A 20,792-nucleotide genomic window follows, 5' to 3' on the forward strand; every position below is an offset into this window, starting at 1 on the left:
CTAAATTTACAGAATAAAAAATTGGATTGGCGGTTTCTCCCTTGGAACGAACCTGGCTGAGGATTGACCTTATAGAGGTTTATAAAATCCTGAAGGGCAGAGTGGAGGTGGATTATTGCAGGCATACTGCCAGAGTAGGGCTCGAAAACTGGAAGACATATGTTTAACGTGAGAGAAACCCCACAAATATGGTGATACAACCACTACACTGGCCGCACTCCGGGCATCCTACTGCAGGGGGCAACCACTGTTCCGGCAGGTAGGGAACTTGGGAGGCTGGCCCTCCCTCGCCTGCTGTCAAACTCCGGTTCGCATAAAGACCTGAGCCAGCCCCTTCGGGGGACAGTCAGGCACGTGGAATCAGCAAAGATACTGAGACCTGGTTTGTACAAGTTTAAGCTAATTAAAGCCTGTTGTCCAGTCTGTGGACTTTGTGTCCGAAGCATTCGCGTAGCAGCGCTCGCATCAGAAGAAGCAGCGTATGTGAAGTGAGGTGCCAGTGGAAACAACAGAGGTGGGTGCAGTTACAATGTGTAAAGTACCTTTTGGCAGGTACATGAACTGGGAAGGTCTGGAGGGATGTGGGTCAAATGCAGGGGAACGGGTCTAGCCCAAGAAGGCACCATTGATGAGCCAAAGGGCCTGTTTCCAAGTTGGATAATTCCACACCCAGTGTATTCACACCCAATTTCATAGTCAATATTATTAACATAAACCAGAAGGAATAATCAGATGCAAACCAGCAGAAATCAGCATAAACAACATGTTTGCACCAAAGCCATTGAACATGTGGCTTATTTCTTCCTCGTTGCATTTATCTTTCCAAATTAAAGTCTGAATTCAAACTATCAATAATTCACAGGATGACCAAAAAAAAATCATGGAGGCTTTTACATTTTTAATATCACACTTCTTAAGTCATTAAAAAAAAACATTAGCAGTCTGAGCACTTGTGCAGCCAAATGACTTTGCTGCTCCCTCCCTCCTGGCCTGTTCACATTAGAAACTGTGGCAATTGATCTTTTCCACATTCAAGGAGCATGATACTGCACATCCACCACTTGAAGCGTAGTTGCCATCATCTTGGCCACTAACATGCATCTTTATATTATAACATCTCCAAGGATCTGGCCTGGAGCCTCCACATTGACGCAATCATGAAGAAGCCTCGCCAGCAGCGATACATTTGTGAGGTATCTGAGGAGATTCGGTACGTCATTGAAAACTCTCAGAAATTTCTACAGGTATACAGTGGTTGCATCACTGTCTGGCACGGAGGTGCCATTGCTGAGGACAAGAAAGAAAATTTCAGAGGGTTGTTAACTCGGCCTGCGACTTCACAGCCACCAGACTCCACTCATCCACTCGAGACAGTGTAAAGTACCTTAAAAAAGCAGCCTCTATCCTCAAGGACGCCCCACCACCCAGGCTGTGCTCTCTTCACTGTTGGGAAAAAGGTACAAGAGCCGGAAGATGAGCACTCAGTGGCACAAGGACAGCTTCTTTCCCACTGCCATCAGATTTCTGAATGATCAATGAACCAAAGACACTGCCTGACTTTTCACTGGTTACACAACACTGAGTTAACTTAAGGTTATACACTCCGTGACTGAACTACCGTATTTGTATATAAGTACTATTCATATGTATTGTTTGTCTGCAGGTGAGTTTGCAGAGTGTTACACCGAGGACCAGAGAAATCCGTTTCGCCGGGTTGTACAATCGGATGACAAATAAACTTGATCAGATGGTAGAAATGAAAAGCATTTTATTTCAACATCCAAGTTAATAATGCACCTGATGAAAAGCCAGTCATACGAGAGATCCATAGAGAACATTACTTGTCAAATCTGGTAGTTAGCGATTGATCTTCTATCATCCTATTTCCTGGCCCCTCACACTCAAGGAATTACTCATCCAAACCCTGATACCGTTTGTTCTGTGTGCTTTGATTTTTATTGATAATCCTCTTTTCAGGTCACAAAGTCCTACCCCCAGAAAGTCCTTGTAGCCAACTTCAAAGGCTCATTCCCTTTCCACCGTGCTGGTGAATGTTTGACGAGATCAGACTGATACAATGCGCTCCTCACAAATCTGCTCCTCACAAATCTGCTCCTCAGCGACAATAATGCTCTATCCTTCTGTCCCCGAGAAGGAATTTCAATAAATTCTCTACAGCTAATATGATGAGCTGGGGCAAGATAGCCATAAACATTTTATTTTCATCATACGAAATATCAAAACCAAATGAGCATAGATTCAAGGTGAGAGGAAGGAGTTTTAGAGAGAATCTTATAATTTCTTTATATAAGGAAAGTGACCGCTGGTGGTGTATCTCGGATATCAGTCACTTTCCCCAAGATGGTGAAATCAGACCTATTTTGTGTGTTCATGAGGCACAGTAAAAGGTCCGAATGATGGCAAATGAGGTTGGCCCATTGCACATAAAGCTTGGCACGGATTTGGTGGGCTTCGGGGCCCTTTTCGGTGCTGTTCAACTCAACATCTGTCCCCTCCTTTGTCGTCTTTTGAAACTTGCTTCTCATCATTCTCCCGGTCTGCCTCATCTCCACATCCCACTGGCTCGCCATGGTTGGCCGTTTATCTTATTTTTTCCCCGTGCGTCCACACTCACGGTAGATTAGGGGAAGGCTGTGGAAGAAGGGATTCTATGTAATCCGGAAAAGAAATGCAGGGCTCTCTGACTGTAGCTGCAGATTAATCGGGCAGTTCTTTCAAACCACCTGCAAAGGCACGATGAGCCTTTATCCGGAGATGATTGACGATGTGGAAAAGCGCTTCACAATTTTAGAATTGTGCCAAGTGGAGCTTTTTGCCCTTTTACAAATAAGTGGAATTTTATTTCCCATTAAATACATCCTTAAATGGATTTTGCATTGATTACCAGAGAGGAAAAAAAATCTCCACTTGATGCATTTATAATCTATGGTACGGGGTAAATGAGCCTTCTCAAGTAATGAGATTTAAGTGTTTTATAGCATTCATTTGGTGCAAGATATTCTTAATACAAAAATAAATGTAGCCAGACTTGAGCAACAAAAGCTCAAATTACCTGCAGATATCAATCTTATGATTGGCTGCCATTTGAGGGAGGTTGTCCGCTGTAGGATTAACATCAAGGACAGAAATAAAACAACCTTTTTTTTAAATCATCATTTATGTCTTTTTGATCTCCTGCCTTTTGCTTCAGCATGTGGGTACATCAAAATTCAAAAATGGCTTGGTAACATCAATTGCGACAACAAACCTTTTGCATCACAATTATTAACCCCCTCCTGAGTGGGGACGCTGTTCATTCAGTATACAGCAATGGTCAGTCTGAGCATCGACAACAACCAGTATGACTGTTTGGGCGGCACGATTAGCGTGACGTTATTACAGCGCCAGAGACACGGGTTTGAATGTGGTGCTGTCTGCAAGGAGCTTGTACATTCTGCCTGTGACGTGCGTGGTCGGGGGACTCCTCCCAGTGTTCCAGTTTACCCGCACCTTTTAAAAATGTACAGGGTGTATTTGGAGGGCACGGGCTCCTGTGCCGGAAGAGCCAGTTACTTTGCTGTATTTTAAAATATATTTTCATTGCAAAGGGGTCAGCTATGGGGAAAAGGGTTGGGGAAATTCTCTTCATTCTTCAATGGAAGCAGCTGCAATGAAAACAAAGATTCTTCAGTCTTTGGCATGGAAAAATGGGTCATGGACTAGAACTGACAATGATAATGTCTAGAACAGTGGTTCTCAACCTTTCTCTTCCCACTCACATCCCACTCTAAGTATTCTCTATTCCATTGATGCCCTGTGATGCGTAAGGGATTGCTTAAGGAGGTATGTGGGTGGAAAGAAAAAGTTTGAAGACCACTGTTTTAATCATACCTCATTGACTCTTTATGTGCATGGTTTCAGAACTCCAAAGGAAATGGACCAATGACAATTTTTCTCAAGCAATTGGGTCTAGAGCAGTGATTCTCAATCTCCCCTTCCCACTTACATCCCACCTCAAGCAATCCCTTACTGATCACAGAGCACTGATGGCATAGGGATTACTTAAAGTGGGATGTAAGTGGAAAGCTAAAGTTTGAGAACCACTGGTATAGAATTTGTATACTTCAAATGAATTCTCTGTCATAGTGGGAAACATCAATTGAGACAGTGTTATATCGACAGGATTATGTGAATTATTTTGCATCTGCAAAAGAATACACCCTTCTCACTGTAGTGTACCACTGTGGGGGGGGGGGGTGGGGGGGTGGAGTGTGTGTGTGGGGGGAGGGCTATGTGTGTGAACAGTTTCCTGTAATGGTTGAAAGCACAAGTAAAATCTCTACTGTTATTTGAATCTTGTATCTTTCAGTTATTTAAGAAGCCTCCCAAGTAACTCCAGAGACGTAACAGACAGCATTCATCTTCCCTGATGACTGAATTGAGATTACTCCTTCCTCGGCTAATCCACATTGATGAACGTGGCAGAAAACCTTTCCACTCTCACCATCAACATTACATGGTGATTGATGCAACAATCTGCTTTCTTGTATATACTAACATAATTCTTAATGTGGTAGGCAGCACAAATCGCACATACTGTAAATGTCTGTACACATTGCACAACTGATTGGCAATTGCAAATTTTCCAGGCAAGGCTATGGACAATGATTTCTCCCTAACCTAGGGACAGAGCCAATTCCAATTCCATCTGGAACTTGTATCTCCATCACGGGTTGAAGATCAAACTGGAGGTGCCCCGTGTTATTAACTCATTCAGTTAAATCGTTGGGAAAGCTGTGTAGTAACATTTTCTGCAACAGGCTTCCATTAATTGATTGGTGAAACATCTTCAAAATATAGACTTGCAATAGTCAGATGCCCATCTTGGGCAAGATATGAAGTACCATGCCAGCGTAGCAGTTAGCACAATTCTGCTACAATGCCAGCAACTCAGGTTTGAATCCAGCACTGTCTGTAAGGAGTTTGTACGATCTCCCTGTGACCTGCATGGATTTTTCCAGGGTGCTCCAGTTTCCTCCCATCTTTCATAACATACGAGATTGTGGGTTAATTTGTGTGTAATTGAGAGGCACAGTTTTAAATGGCTGGAATGGGCATCTATCATGTTGTAAATATATATTTTTTTAATTAAAAGCCTGTACTTTATAGACTTTCAAGTGTAGTTCCACAACAAGACTTTATTATACTTAAGTATACCCTGATGTGCAAGTTCACATTGGTCACTTGGTGCACCCACCACTCTCAGTTTTGCAAAAAACACTAGTGGTGTTAAACCAAAATGCCTGCTGGTGCAGTAGGAGTACAGCGTTTACATTTATTGTGGGTGTGGCATGTTTCAGATTAACCTGGTCAACAAAGATTTTGCTTCCTGAAAACTCATGGGTGTAGTTTATAGATTTTGGGTTGTTGATCATGAACATCACCTTAAATTTTCCTATCACATAGAGATTTTTTTTTAAAGATATAACCTATTATTGTGATTTCCTGTCATATTTTAAGTCTACTAATATATTGCCCACAAAGCAAGATGTTTTGGTCAGTCCAAGTATGCCTGGGTATGGACTCAGTGCAGGTGCTATACAAATATACTCTTCTGCTTTGTCAGGATAGATGCAGACAGGCTATAAAAGCAGCTCATATATACAGATGCTGTGCATTACATTGATTATAGATTGAACGTATGTTGATGTGTCTTCTTCAGGCACAGTGAGCGTACTTCACACTTAACAATACCATTTATTGTCTTCAGGAAGATTTAATACAGCAGAAATGTCTCGTCAATGTCGCATCAGCTGTGATACATTGTTACATTTGTGGCGAGTATATGCTCAAAGACACAGCATGACTGCACTCTTTAAGAAAGCCTGTGAGCTCTACTTCGGGCATAATAGCGGTAACCAAGACAAACCCTGGGATCCTCACATTTGTTGCACAACATGTTCAGACAACCAGAGATCTTGAATTTTGATTAAACATGCTAAATTCATCAAAAGTTCTTTTAATTTTTCTCCAACTTTCTTCATGATAGAGTAAATCTGAAATTATCTTCACATTCAGTTTGAAACTGTCTATTGTAATACCCAATTTTTTTCAGGAAGGAAATCTTTTGAAAAATTTGTTGTCCAGTGTAATTGATCCTTTGACTGGACAGTGGCAGAGAGAAGCACAGAGATGAAAACATTTAAGAAAAAATATTCTGAAGTAGCTGATGTAAATATAGTCAAACCCCTGGTATTCAAGCAACTGCCAAATTAAAAATTAAAATAACTAAGAATAAAATAATAGGGGAAAAATGCATACATTTAAAATTATTGAAGTAAATGTTCTCTGAGGTAACAAACCTTTGGTGAAGATGGGAGCAAATATTCAGCCGGCAGAGTGCTTTGGTCATGCTTTGCTTGTAGCAGCTGTTTGAATAATGTTGTGTTTGAATAAAATGGTGGCACCCAGGACAAAGAGCTGGGTGATGCCACTTGCCATTGGCATGACTCTCTTAAAGTGCATCCTTATCTCTGTCATCTTCAAACCTGGGGGAGGCGGTTAATCATCTATAACGTTACTGTTTGCTTTTTGGGCCAGCTTCATTGAGGGGGAGGAACCTGCAGAAGCAGCTAGGGTTAAAAGTCTTTAAAGAATGTGACTAAAAATGAAGTAAAAAATGCTTTATGGTTTATTCGGTTTAAGTAAAATAGTTTTTTTTTTAAACTGTTAAACTGTTGATTCTTTTTTTTTTAAATTTTTTATTTTTCACACCATAAATCACAATAGCCATGATATACACTTTTTCTTTTTCACACATTTACAGTGACTTTTTCTCCCCCCCCCTCCTCCCAAGCCACCCCCCCACCCCCCCCCCCCCCATCCATTTTAGGTATACAATCTAGGTTGCATTAATTCAGTCAGACAATGTTGTCATTCAACAAAAATACACCAGAAATTCTACTGAGTCCATTCTTTTCTTTTCTTCTCCTTCCATCAACTTAGGTAATGTTTGTTCCCGGTAGGTTTTCGCTATTGTATTTAATGTAAGGCTCCCATACTTGTTCGAATATTTCAATATTATTTCTTAAACTATATGTTATTTTTTCTAATGGAATACATTTATTCATTTCTATATACCATTGTTGTATTTTCAAATTATCTTCCAATTTCCAGGTTGACATAATACATTTTTTTGCTACGGCTAGGGCTATCTTAACAAATCTTTTTTGTGCATCTTCCAAGTCAATTCCAAATTCTTTATTTTTTATGTTACTTAGGAGAAAGATCTCTGGATTCTTTGGTATATTGTTTTCTGTTATTTTATTTAATATCTGATTGAGATCATCCCAAAATTTTTCTACTCTCTCACATGTCCAGATTGCATGAATTGTTGTTCCCCTTTCTTTTTTTACATTGAAAACATCTATCAGATACTGTTGGGTCCCATTTATTTAACTTTTGCGGTGTAATGTATAGTCTGTGTAACCAATTATATTGTATCATACGCAGTCTCGTATTTATTGTATTTCTCATCGTTCCAGAACATAATTTCTCCCATGTTTCCTTTTTTATCTTTATATTTAAATCTTGTTCCCATTTTTGTTTAGTTTTACCATTTGTTTCCTCATTCTCTTTTTCTTGCAGTTTAATATACATATTTGTTATAAATCTTTTGATTAACATTGTATCTGTAATCACATATTCAAGGTTACTTCCCTCTGGTAAACTCAAATTGCTTCCTAATTTATCTTTCAAGTAGGATCTCAGTTGGTAATATGCCAGCGCTGTATCTCCAGTTATATTGTACTTATCTCTCATTTGTTCAAAGGATAAGAATCTACTTCCTGAAAAACAATTTTCTATTCTTTTAATCCCTTTTTTTTCCCATTTTCTAAAGGAAAGGTTGTCTATTGTAAAAGGGAGTAGCTTATTTTCCGTCAATATTAGTTTTGGTATTTGATAATTTGTTTTATTTCTTTCTACATGAATCTTCTTCCATATATTGAGGAGATGGTGTAATACTGGAGAAGTTCTATGTTGTACCAATTTTTCGTCCCATTTATATAATATGTGTTCAGGTATCTTTTCCCCTATTTTATCCAATTCTAATCTCGTCCAGTCTGGTTTTTCCCTTGTTTGATAAAAATCTGATAGGTACCTTAATTGTGCGGCTCTATAATAATTTTTGAAGTTTGGCAATTGTAAGCCTCCTTGTTTATACCATTCTGTTAATTTATCTAGTGCTATCCTCGGTTTCCCCCCTCTCCATAAAAATCTCCTTATTATTTTCTTTAACTCTTGAAGAATTTTTCTGTCAGTTGTATTGGCAATGCCTGAAATAAGTATAGTATCCTTGGAAAAATGTCCATTTTAATACAGTTTATCCTTCCTATCAGTGTTAGTGGTAGCTCTTTCCAATGCTCTAAATCGTCCTGTAATTTTTTCATTAGTGGATTGTAATTGAGTTTATATAATTGGCCTAGATTTTTGTTTATTTGCACAACTAGGTATCTTATTGCCTGCATTTGCCATCTGAATGGGGATTCCTCCTTAAATTTTGAGAAATCCGCGTTATTCATAGGCATTGCTTCACTTTTATTTACGTTTATCTTGTATCCCGACACTTCTCCATATTCCTTCAATTTCTTATATAGTTCTTTTATTGATAGTTCTGGTTCTGTTAAGTACACTATCACATCATCCGCAAATAGACTGATTTTATATTCCCTGTCTTTTATTTTTATTCCTTTTATATTATTATCTATTCTTATCGATTCTGCTAGTGGTTGTATAGCTAGCGCAAATAATAATGGTGATAGTGGGCATCCCTGCCGCGTTGACCTGCTTAAGTTAAATTGCTTTGATACATGTCCATTTACTGTTACTTTCACTAACGGTCCCTTATATAATGCTTTAATCCAATTAATATACTTCTCCGGTAAACTGAATTTTTGCAATACTTTGAACAAGTAATTCCATTCTACTCTGTCGAAGGCCTTCTCTGCGTCTAAAGCAACTGCTACTGCCGGTGCTTTATTTCCTTCTACTGCATGAATTAAGTTAATAAATTTACAAATATTGTCTGTTGTGCGTCTTTTTTTGATAAATCCAGTTTGGTCTAAATTTACCATTTTCGGTACCTGTTCTGCTAATCTGTTTGCTAATAGTTTAGCTATTATCTTATAATCTGTGTTTAGCAGAGATATTGGTCTATATGACGCTGGTGAGAGTGGATCTTTCCCTTGTTTTAGTATCACTGTAATTATTGCTGTTTTACATGAATCTGGTAAGTTTTGTGTCTCATCAATCTGGTTGATTACATCCAGGAGGGGTGGTATTATTAGATCTTTAAATGTTTTGTAGAATTCTATTGGGAGTCCATCCTCTCCTGGTGTCTTATTATTTGGTAATTTTTTTATTATCTCTTGTATTTCTACTGTTCCAAATGGTTCTGTTAATTTATTTTGTTCCTCTATTTGTAGTTTTGGTAGTTCAATTTTAGTCAAAAATTCATCTATTTTCCCTTCGTTTTCAGTTCAGTATAATTGTTCATAGAATTCTCTGAAGTTTTCCTTAATTTCTTTTGGATTATATGTAATTTGTTTGTCTTTTTTCCTTGTTGCCAATACCATTTTCTTAGTTTGCTCTGTCTTAAGCTGCCATGCTAAGATTTTGTGTGTTTTTTCACCTAGTTCATAATATTTCTGTTTTGTCTTCATTATATTCTTCTCCACCTTATATGTTTGTAATGTTTCATATTTTATTTTTTTATCCGCCAATTCTCTTCTTTTGGTTGTATCTTCCTTTATTGCTAATTTTTTTTCTATGTTTATTATTTCCCTTTCCAACTGCTCTGTTTCCTGATTATAGTCCTTCTTCATCTTGGTTGCATAACTTATTATTTGTCCTCTAATGAATGCCTTCATTGCGTCCCATAGTATAAACTTATCTTCCACTGATTCCGTATTTACTTCAAAGTACATTTTTAATTGTTTTTCAATAAATTCTCTAAAATCCTGTCTTTTAAGTAGCATGGGGTTTAATCTCCATCTATACATTCTTGGAGGGATGTCCTCTAGCTTTACTGTCAGTATTAAGGGTGAATGGTCCGATAGCATTCTCGCTTTATATTCTGTTTTTCTTACTCTATCCTGCATACTAGCTGATAAGAAAAATAGGTCTATTCTTGAGTATGTTTTATGTCTAGTCGAGTAGTATGAGTATTCCTTTTCTTTTGGGTTTTGTTTCCTCCATATGTCCACAAGTTTCATTTCTTGCATTGATTTAATTATAAATTTGGTTACTTTGTTCTTCCTGTTAATTTTTTTCCCCGTTTTATCCATATTTGGATCCAAATTCAGATTGAAATCCCCTCCTATTAGTATGTTCCCTTGCGTATTAGCTACCTTCAAAAAGATATCTTGCATAAACTTTTGATCTTCTTCGTTAGGTGAATATATATTAAGTAGATTCCAAAGCTCCGAATATATCTGACATTTTATCATAACATATCTCCCTGCTGGATCTATTATTTCCTCTTCTATTTTAAATGGCACATTTTTGCTAATTAATATAGCCACTCCTCTTGCTTTTGAATTATACGATGCTGCTGTTACATGTCCTACCCAATCTCTCTTTAATTTCTTGTGCTCCAATTCAGTTAAGTGTGTTTCTTGGACAAATGCTATATCTATTTTTTCCTTTTTCAGTAAATTTAGTAGTTTCTTCCTTTTAATTTGGTTATGTATTCCATTAATATTCAAAGTCATATAGTTCAGCGTAGCCATTTTATATTTTGTTTGTCTTCTCTTTCCATTTCTCTATCATTACCTTTCCTCCTTTTCCATTTCTGTTTTCTTATTTTCAACTCTTTACCAGACAACATTCCTACAACATCCAACATTTTCCTTATTCTCCTATTTCTATCTTCTTTATCCCCAATCTCCCCTTCCCCTCCTGAGTTGTCCTTTATCCCTTGTCGGACAACCACATCTCCCCTCTCCATTTGGATTTGCGAATCCACTCACAAGCGTCAACTGATTTTGCAGCGACCGCTCTTTTCCCCCACCCAGCCCCCCCCAGAAAAGATTTCACTTTTCATATGTCACAAAGGTCACTCTTTTAATTCCCTCCTTATTCTCTCTATTCCATTACCTTCCCTTATTAATTCTTGTCTATACTATCTATGTTTTCCTCTAATTACAGATACTTTCACGTATGCCCATTGTCTCTATTCACTCTTATACCTCTTTACCCGCATACATATCAATCGTGGTCATTTTTACCCTCATTACCCGTCTTCATCCCTCAGCCTATTTTTGTCTTTACCCACATACATATCAATCGTGATCATTTTTACTCTCATTACCCGTCTTCATCCCTCAGTCTATTTTTGTAATTGTTCTGCAAATTTTCGTGCTCTTCTGGATCCGAGAACAGTCTGTTTTGTTGTCCTGGAATAAATATTTTCAATACCGCAGGATGCTTCAGTGTAAATTTATATCCTTTCTTCCATAAAATCGCTTTTGCTGTATTGAACTCTTTTCTCTTCTTTAGGAGTTCAAAGCTTATATCTGGATAAATGAAGATTTTTTGCCCTTTATACTCCAGTGGTTTGTGGCCCTCTCTTACTTTTTCCATTGTCTTCTCCAGTACCTTTTCTCTTGTAGTATATCTTAGGAATTTTACTACAATAGATCTTGGTTTTTGTTGTGGTTGTGGTTTAGGGGCCAATGCTCTATGTGCCCTTTCTATTTCCATTTCTTGCTGTAGTTCTGGACATCCTAGGGCCTTAGGGATCCATTCTTTTATAAACTCCCTCATATTCTTGCCTTCTTCATCTTCCTTAAGGCCCACTATCTTTATGTTATTTCTTCTGTTATAATTTTCCATTATATCTATTTTTTGGCTAGTAATTCTTGTGTCTCTTTGGTTTTTTTATTAGATTCCTTCAATTTCTTTTTTAAGTCTTCTACCTCCATTTCTGCTGCTATTGCCCGTTCTTCCATCTTGTCCATTTTTTTCCCCATTTCTGTTAAGGTCATATCCATTTTATTTATTTTCTTTTCTGTGTTGTTTATTCTTCTTCTTAAATCATTGAATTCCTGTGTTTGCCATTCTTTAAATGACTCCATATATCCTCTAACAAGAGCAAGTATATCCTATACCTTGCCTTTCCCTTTATCTATTTCATTGTATTCTTCCTCTTCTTCTTTCTCTGGGTTGGCCATCTGTTGTTTCTTTGATGCCCTTTCCTCCTCTTCTTTCTTGTTTCCATTGTCTTCTGTGGTCTCTTCTTGCTGCAGGTGTTCTGCAGCTGTCGTTGCCGGCTGTGGAGATCGACTCCCCAGCTGGTCCCCCCTCCCGTCGGTGTGTTTTTTTTCATGCGCATCGCGCATGCGCGAAGAGTCGCGCATGCGCGGTTGCGTACTTTTACTCGGCTCTGTGAGCCATTGATGTAGTTCTTTTTCCACCGACCTGAGGTAGTGGGCTCCTCTCTCCACAGCAGGCCTCTTCGGACAGGTAAGGTCTTCACCTTTTTCCTCCGTTGTCTTCTCTTCCTCTCTTCTTTCCGTTGATTTTGATTTTTCTCCTTTTGTCTCCATCTTCTTTCCACCTTTATACTCACTTTTCTTTAACTTGTATTTCTGTGCCTTTGTATTTTCTCTTGTTTTTCCCGACTTTTCTGGAGAGGGCTGGAGTTCACCGTCCGGCCACTACTCCATCACGTGACTCCTCAAACTGTTGATTCTTAATGCAGGTGCATTAGTTAGGCTATTGTTAAAGCAAGTCTCAAGCAACTGGAAAATGCACTTGTCCCTATAGGTAGTGGATATCAAAAGTTTTTACTGTATTTTTCTTTTCTTGTTTAACATAACATGGTAGAAGCTGATTTAAACACGTGCCGCCCAATTACACCCCAATTAACCTACAACGCCATATGTTTGAGGTGGGAGGAATCCGGAGCACCTGGGAATAATCAAGGCAGACAATAGGGAGATGTTGCAAACTCCTTAGAGACAGTCTAGGATTCAAATCCAGGGCACTGGCGCTGTAAAAGTGGAATGCTAACCGTGCTGCCCACAAATAGGAGCGCATTAGTGCTGGTCGAATGAAGGGAGCAATTGCACACCAGAAAGGAAGACTATTTAAGTGGCAGGCTGCAAGTTAAAACCCATCAGAGATTCAGGCTGCTTTCCGGTGAGGCTTATTCTATATCAGCTGCGCAAGAACTTCAGGTTCGGGAACCCCCGTTATCAAGGCCTCACATGAGGCATTGAGTCAGAGAAAGACAACATTGGGCAGCGCGGTTAGTGCAACTCTGTCACAGCACCAGCGACCGGGATCTCGTGCTGTCTGCAAGGTGTTTTTACGTTCTCCCCGTATCTGCGTGGGTTTTCCCTGGGGGCTCCAGTTTCCTGCCACCATTCAAAAAAATGTGCAAGTTAATGGGGTGTAAATTGGGCGGCACGGACTTGTGGGCCGAAATGGCCTGTTACCTTGCTGTATGTCTACATTTAAATAAAAACAGGTTCTAAAACAAATTATTATAAGGAGACTCCAACCAAGCAGCCCCCCAACCAGACCCATTGGTTTTGCAGTGGGTATGGGAGGAAGAACTGAAGAGATGGCACTTCATATTTCACAATTTCTTTAGCTGCACCAGTCACAGCAGCATTGCTGGCAAAGCCTGAGACAAGTGACAGAGCTACACTCAACACGGAGTTCTGTTATTTTTGCCTGTCTGCAACACCAGTAACAGTCATATTTTCTCCCATTTTACAAATTGTGCACTCAGTGAGGGTCAGCTGCATCACATCTTTCAGAACTGCCACATTTCACAGAATCACATCTTCTGGAAGTTACCCAATCATAGAACGACCCCATTCTGTTCGACTCAAATCAACCACATTTACCCACATGCACCTAAATGAAGAGTGGAGTCACAAGGCCAATTCCCAGTCCAGGGTGGGGCAGGGCTTGAGGATATGAATAAAGACAGAACACTTTTATTTACCAATCATTCCATTCTTGTCATATTTTAATTCTGACATTTCCTATGTTTCCGTCAAGACATACATCCAGGTCTGCAGCCATTTCTCAATAGAACAATTCACATTTATTATCAGAGCACATGCAACCCAGAGATTCCTTTTTCCTGCGGGCGGGCAGAATTACCACTAATTGGTAGTGCAAAAACTAAACCGCACACAGCATAAACGTGTAAACACACAAGAACTGTAAACAGATAACAAATGTAAACAAACTGACTGTGCAATACAGAGGGAACAAAAAGAAAATCAATAATGTGCACAAGTAAGAGCCCTTAATTGAGTCCCCGACTTTGTTCCTGAGCCAAGCGGTGCGAGTCTTGTGGCCCCAGTACCTCTTTCCTGATGGCAGCAGTGTGCTGGGGGGGTGAGGGTCTTTGATGATTTCTGCTGCTCTCCGACAGGAGTGTTCTCTGTAGATGTACTCAATAGTAGGGAGGGTTTTGCCTGTGATTCCTAGCCTGTGTCCACTACTTTATGTGCAGGTGTATTGGTGTCCCCAGACCAGACCGAATGCAGCCAGTCAGCACACTTTCCACCACCCCTCTGCAGAGTTTTGGTATGACAAATTTCTACAAACTCCTGATAATTTTGGGACAGATCTCAAAAATATATAGGGCAAGGCTCTGAGCCTTTGCCGTCACCTCTGTACAGACACCCTGCTCTTTGAAGTGGCCAAGAAAGGAAAGAAAATTAATTGGCGGTACGATACAGGAAGGGACAAATCTGAAAAGATAATAATGTTGACAATGATCTCAATCGCTTACAAATTATCATGGGGCATGAGTTAACATTTGCTTAACCATTAATCTGCAGCCAGCTTGAAATAACGACATGAACGATTTTGTTTTGCCTTCACTTGTAAATCAAGGAAAGGGGAAATAAAGACTGCCAAAACCACTGCAAAACCCTTCCCAGGAACGGTGCAATTAAAGCAATACACAGAGTACTGAGTTGCATGTTTCTAAGACTTTCCTATATAATGATCTGCAGCTGGTGGATGGAGCAATGATGATCAAACAAGTGACTTTTTGCCTTCATTTCCCATTATTGATTCCCAAGAGAAGGCTCACATCTCAACAATAATTGGAAAGTGAGGTCATCCTTTGCTCACCAGTGGCTTTTGTGCACTGTTGTGTTGCTTTGCCATCTGGTGTGGAGTTGAAGGGTTAATGGACTTGTCACATTCCTGTCTGCCCATGACCTTATGCACTATCCCACCTGCAAATTGGAGGAACAATGCCGGATCTTCGTGTCTGGGCACTCTCCAGCCATGTGGCATCAACATAGACTTTTCCAGTTTCTACTAACCTGCTCTCCTCTTCCCTGTTCCCCTCAACCCCCTTCCCTCCCCAGTTCAACACTATGACCAACATCTGCTTTTCATCTTGGTGAATATGGTTGGAGGACAAATAGGGTTAATGATATCAGAGAGAATGCCGCTAATGTTCTTTTATCAGTGGCGTCCATCCGAGTGTGCAGATGGATTTTTTGTTTGATGTTAATTCGTCACCATCTGCTCCCTTGGTGAGGCAATTATTTGGAAACAATTTGGTGAACAGCAGGGAAATTCTTCCATTGTTTATTCTTCAACTTCACCAAGAGTGGTTGATTTCCTTACCATTAATATCAACTTAAATACTGCTTCACATAAGATCTGCCACAGCATTTTCTCCTCCATTTAATGCGCTTCATTAGGTGTAAAGTACTTTGAGATTATGTCACGGACGACATTCTGATAGGTTGTAGGAATGGGAAACTGTCAAAATCAGCGATAGCTTAAATTTTAGACATACAGCACGGTAACAGGCCATTTTGGCCCACAAGCCCATACTGCCCAATTAACCTACACCCCCCCCCCCCCCGGTATGTTTCAAACAATGGGAGGAAATCGGAGTAAATGGGAGAATATACAAATTCCTTACAGACAGCATGGGATTCGAAACCCAGTCCCAATCACTGGCGCTGTAAAGGCGTTGCGCTAAGCGCTACACCAACTGTGCCGCACAACCACTGCCTGATCCATCTTATGGAAACTGCAACTACTCCTGATTGCAGCACATGTCAGAAACTGGATGCTGATTTGTAAGTGGGCCCAGAGCTTCTTCACACCTTGGAATGTCATTTCTTTTTATTATCAATGGAGGTATAGTTTATTCCTGGCCCTAAATATCTGCGGTCATTTGGGTACTGCAGTCAGTGTGGTGGAGGTATTATCATGGTTCAGTCCTGCGAAGGATCCCACATGTCCAAACCAGGATGGTGTGTAACTTGAAGGGGAAGGTGGGAGCAAGTGCTGCTTCTTTTTAAGTGGCAGACTTAGCAGATTTGATTGGTGTTGACAAAGAACTGGACAGTATATCCTTCAGGTGATATTCTCTGCAGCAGTGCATCTCAATAACTGATGAGATGCTCACTAAGTGCTCGGACCGTTCCTGGGTGGAGCTGCGTTCTGAGTAACATTGGGAGCTGCAAGTGACATGCCTTGCAAATGGAAGAGAGCCTACAGGACACCAAGCCTTTGATCAGACTGTGTAGCCAAATATTTGTGTGGCTGGCTGGCTGACTGAAGATTCTGGTCAATGCACATGCCCACTTTTGGACCTCAAGGGACAGAGATTGGGCTCTCTCTCTTGATGGAGACTGTCACTGCCCAGGGTCTGTGTGGCTTGAACACTTGCTGCAACTCCCTTTCACCCAAAATATGGAGCCTAAAACTCACTTTCCAACCGTCACCAACTTTTCCCAGTCATCAACTTTTCCCAAAGTCACCATCTATTCTGTGGAAGGACCCTGAAGTACATTTAAAAAAAAAAGTGATGAAAACTTTCTTCACTCACCCTTTTGAGCTGTGAGTTTCAGATGTCCATCATCATGGAAGTCTACATTTTTCCCTTTTATGCAACCATTCAATGACTTGTGACATGTTCCTTAATTACTGACATCTCGATTATGAGAATGACAGAGCCTGACCACTCAATCCGAGCACCACATAATTTTAGATTTATAAATTAATTCTATTCTGTTGCAAGGGAGGGGAAAAAAATCCAGCCCTTTCAAATTGATCGCCACAGCTATTTCGTTTTTGTCCTAGCGAAAACCTTTCAGGTTTCCTCTGCATCATCTTCAGCATAGCCTCACCCAGCCCACAAAGGTGGGCTAACATAATCACATTCTCCTCATGGCCCAACCAGCATTTTAAATAGTGCCAGTTAATACGCAAGTTTTGCTTCATCCATGGGACAGACTGCTTCCTTCTGAGGAGTTCTAAATGGCCTTCAATGGAACAGAGTACAACTGCTGGTTTATGCAGGTTTGGCAAAGCAATCAGATGAATTTCTTCCTCTTTGTTCAGAGAGAAAGAGAACAATATCACTGCTACAAAAATCCCAGCGAGAACAAGAGGTCTTTTCTTTCACAAGTGTGATTTTCATCTCATCTACATTCAAACTCAAGTCGTAAAAGGACATTTTTTACTCACTGCCTTATATTCTGCAGAGAGATTCTGTATCTACAAGATCGGACTTCATCATCTCCAACTTAAAACCCATTCAGACACATTATTTGCAGCACACAAAGGACTCAGCATTGTGAAATAAGTTGCAACATTTCACCATTTCCTTGTGGAGCAGATTTAGGAAAGATTCAGAAAGCGTCACTTGTGCATAAAGGTCTCATTGTGAAGCATTTCAGGCACACACACATTCCTTTGACCCAATTAAGTTGCCAACCCAGCAAGATTCCCCTGGAGTCTCCAGCAATTAAATATTAATCTCCTGGGCCTTGTTGTAGAAAGCAAGTAGATGAAGGGAAAGAAAAGAGCACTGCAAATATGTCTCTCTTTTTAAATCTGCCCCCTCCCCCAAAACAAATTTAGAGACTAGGACTGGGATGTGGGGAAGAAGGTTGATAAGAGGTGAGGTGAGGTGGTTGGAGATTGTAATGAAGCCTGGAGAAACCCATTCAATTAGAGCTATCCTAACTTAAATCTGTTGGATACGTGCCACGCACTGAAGGAATGTTTTATGGCTGATTTATGTTGATCCGGAGGAGAAATAGTGCAGGGGTGCTTTCCGATATGCAGAGGCACCTTGAGCACACATTAGGATAAGGCTTGAGGATAGAATGTTGGGTCTTCTGAATAGGCAGCTTCGCATCATGCATCGAAGTAACCGCAGATCACACTGGTACAGGCAAGAACAATTATAAGCCTGCGATTCAAGGTGATTCAAGGGAAAACTGGAATGAAGTAAGGCACGACTAAATTTATGGACACTCAGTCAGTGTTAACTGTGGCTCAGAGAATACCACGTACACTTGAGCCAAGGGATTGAAAGCTCAAGTCTCACTCTGGAGACTTGAGCACAAAATCTAAATTAATGTCAAGTGCAGCACTGTACTGTTGAAGGTATGCATTTCAGCTGAGATGCCAAAGCCCAGTATATTCAGAAAAAGAGCTAGATTTATCCCCAGTGTCCTGGCAAACTACTACTATTCAAAGCAACATACAAGGTAGAAATGGGTAGTCCGTTGTATGTACTAAACTAGTCATGTTGTGGTCTCTGTGACTTCCACTTAATCTGATCTTGCAGCAGTGTTCAAAGTGCTTACACCAATGGCTGGAAACTTCACAACATTGTATTTTTATAATAAAAAAGACAACAGGAGCAGGAGTCAGCTGGTTACCACCTCCCCTCCCCCCCACCATTTAATCTCTGTTGTAACACCTCCTCATACCTCTCAAGTTTAAGTTGAATGTGACATTCATCTTACTGCCTATATACACATCGGCTCACTATATAACACTCACACATAAATAGAATATAAACATCTTGGAATAATTTACTCAGTTTCATTTACAAGAGATGGAAGGTTCATTGAACTCCCAGCCTGCGGGGAGGCGCCATTTCCCAGCCTGCGGGGAGGCGCCATTTCCCAGCCTGCGGGGAGGCGCCATTTCCCAGCCTGCGGGGAGGCGCCATTTCCCAGCCTGCGGGGAGGCGCCATTTCCCAGCCTGCGGGGAGGCGCCATTTCCCAGCCTGCGGGGAGGCGCCATTTCCCAGCCTGCGGGGAGGCGCCATTTCCCAGCCTGCGGGGAGGCGCCATTTCCCAGCCTGCGGGGAGGCGCCATTTCCCAGCCTGCGGGGAGGCGCCATTTCCCAGCCTGCGGGGAGGCGCCATTTCCCAGCCTGCGGGGAGGCGCCATTTCCCAGCCTGCGGGGAGGCGCCATTTCCCAGCCTGCGGGGAGGCGCCATTTCCCAGCGTGGCAGTCCTGATTTTGTTGCTCCTGATGGTAGGAGGTCAAAGACGCTGTGTCGCTGGGATCCTCACCAATTCTTTGGCCTCTATTTATGCCGTGCTTCCTGTGAATGTTGTCAGTAGAGGATAGGGAGACCACAGTGATCTTCTCAGCTGTTTTAATTATACTCTGAATTGATTTTACCACCATCATACCATAGACTATGATGGAGCCGGAAAGATAACTCTCAATTGTGCTACTGTAAAATATTGTCGAAATGAAGATAGGTAGCTTTGCCATCCTTGACTTCCTTAAGAAGTATAGGCACTGCTACTCCTTCCTGACTGGTGAGGAGGTGTTGTCAGTCAAGGAGAGGTCATCCATTATATGCAGTCTCAAGTCCCATCTATCTCCACCTGGCACATACTGTATACAATATCCCACCTTCCAGAGCTATATGGGTTCAGAACCCAAACCTTCCAGGTGAAGAAATTCCTCACTTTGATCCTAGTTTTGAAACTGCGCCCCCCCCAATTCCAGGCGCCCCCCCCCATTCCAGGCGCCCCCCCCATTCCAGGCGCCCCCCCCATTCCAGGCGCCCCCCCCCATTCCAGGCGCCCCCCCCATTCCAGGCGCCCCCCCCCATTCCAGGCGCCCCCCCCCATTCCAGGCGCCCCCCCCCATTCCAGGCGCCCCCCCCCAATTCCAGGCGCCCCCCCCAATTCCAGGCGCCCCCCCCAATTCCAGGCGCCCCCCCCAATTCCAGGCGCCCCCCCAATTCCAGGCGCCCCCCCTCATTCCAGGCGCCCCCCCCCAATTCCAGGCGCCCCCCCATTCCAGGCGCCCCCCCCCAATTCCAGCTGCCCCCCCAATTCCAGCTGCCCCCCCAATTCCAGCTGCCCCCCCAATTCCAGCTGCCCCCCCAATTCCAGATGCCCCCCCAATTCCAGATGCCCCCCCAATTCCAGATGCCCCCTCAATTCCAGATGCCCCCTCAATTCCAGATGCCCCCTCAATTCCAGATGCCCCCTCAATTCCAGATGCCCCCTCAATTCCAGATGCCCCCTCAATTCCAGATGCCCCCTCAATTCCAGATGCCCCCTCAATTCCAGATGCCCCCTCAATTCCAGATGCCCCCTCAATTCCAGATGCCCCCTCAATTCCAGATGCCCCCTCAATTCCAGATGCCCCCCCAATTCCAGATGCCCCCCCAATTCCAGATGCCCCCCCAATTCCAGATGCCCCCCCAATTCCAGATGCCCCCCCAATTCTAGACGCACCCAGTGCATAATTTTTTGCAGGAGCTTCTTTGGTGCAGTTTGGCTGTGGGGTTTCTGAATGCAATAGTGAGTACACTTCCAAAGCAACTTATTGCTTACAAAATTGTTGAGGTCAAGGACACGAAAAAAAATAAAAACAGAAGCAGCCCAGTTAGTAATTGTGGCTTTTATCTCTACCACTTTCTTGTAATTCCCAAATGCATTACTTCCTTTAATA

The 20,792-nt window shown here is 41.6% G+C and overlaps 1 protein-coding gene and 1 long non-coding RNA gene across 13 annotated transcripts in view; one reads left to right on the plus strand and one right to left on the minus strand.

Moving 5' to 3' along the window:
* The window catches only part of ctnnd2b (catenin (cadherin-associated protein), delta 2b), a 1,542,927-nt gene that overhangs the window by 709,416 nt on the left and 812,719 nt on the right, over positions 1–20,792 (minus strand). The window lies entirely within an intron of this gene.
* Positions 1–20,792, plus strand: part of LOC138751969 (uncharacterized) — an 83,209-nt gene that overhangs the window by 61,682 nt on the left and 735 nt on the right. Inside the window, exon 3 of the long non-coding RNA XR_011350293.1 lies at positions 4,370–4,519. This is a non-coding gene — a long non-coding RNA (uncharacterized lncRNA). The remainder of the gene's footprint in view (positions 1–4,369; positions 4,520–20,792) is intronic.

This window comes from Narcine bancroftii, chromosome 1 (genome assembly GCF_036971445.1).
Source record: "Narcine bancroftii isolate sNarBan1 chromosome 1, sNarBan1.hap1, whole genome shotgun sequence".
Lineage (NCBI taxonomy): Eukaryota > Metazoa > Chordata > Chondrichthyes > Torpediniformes > Narcinidae > Narcine > Narcine bancroftii.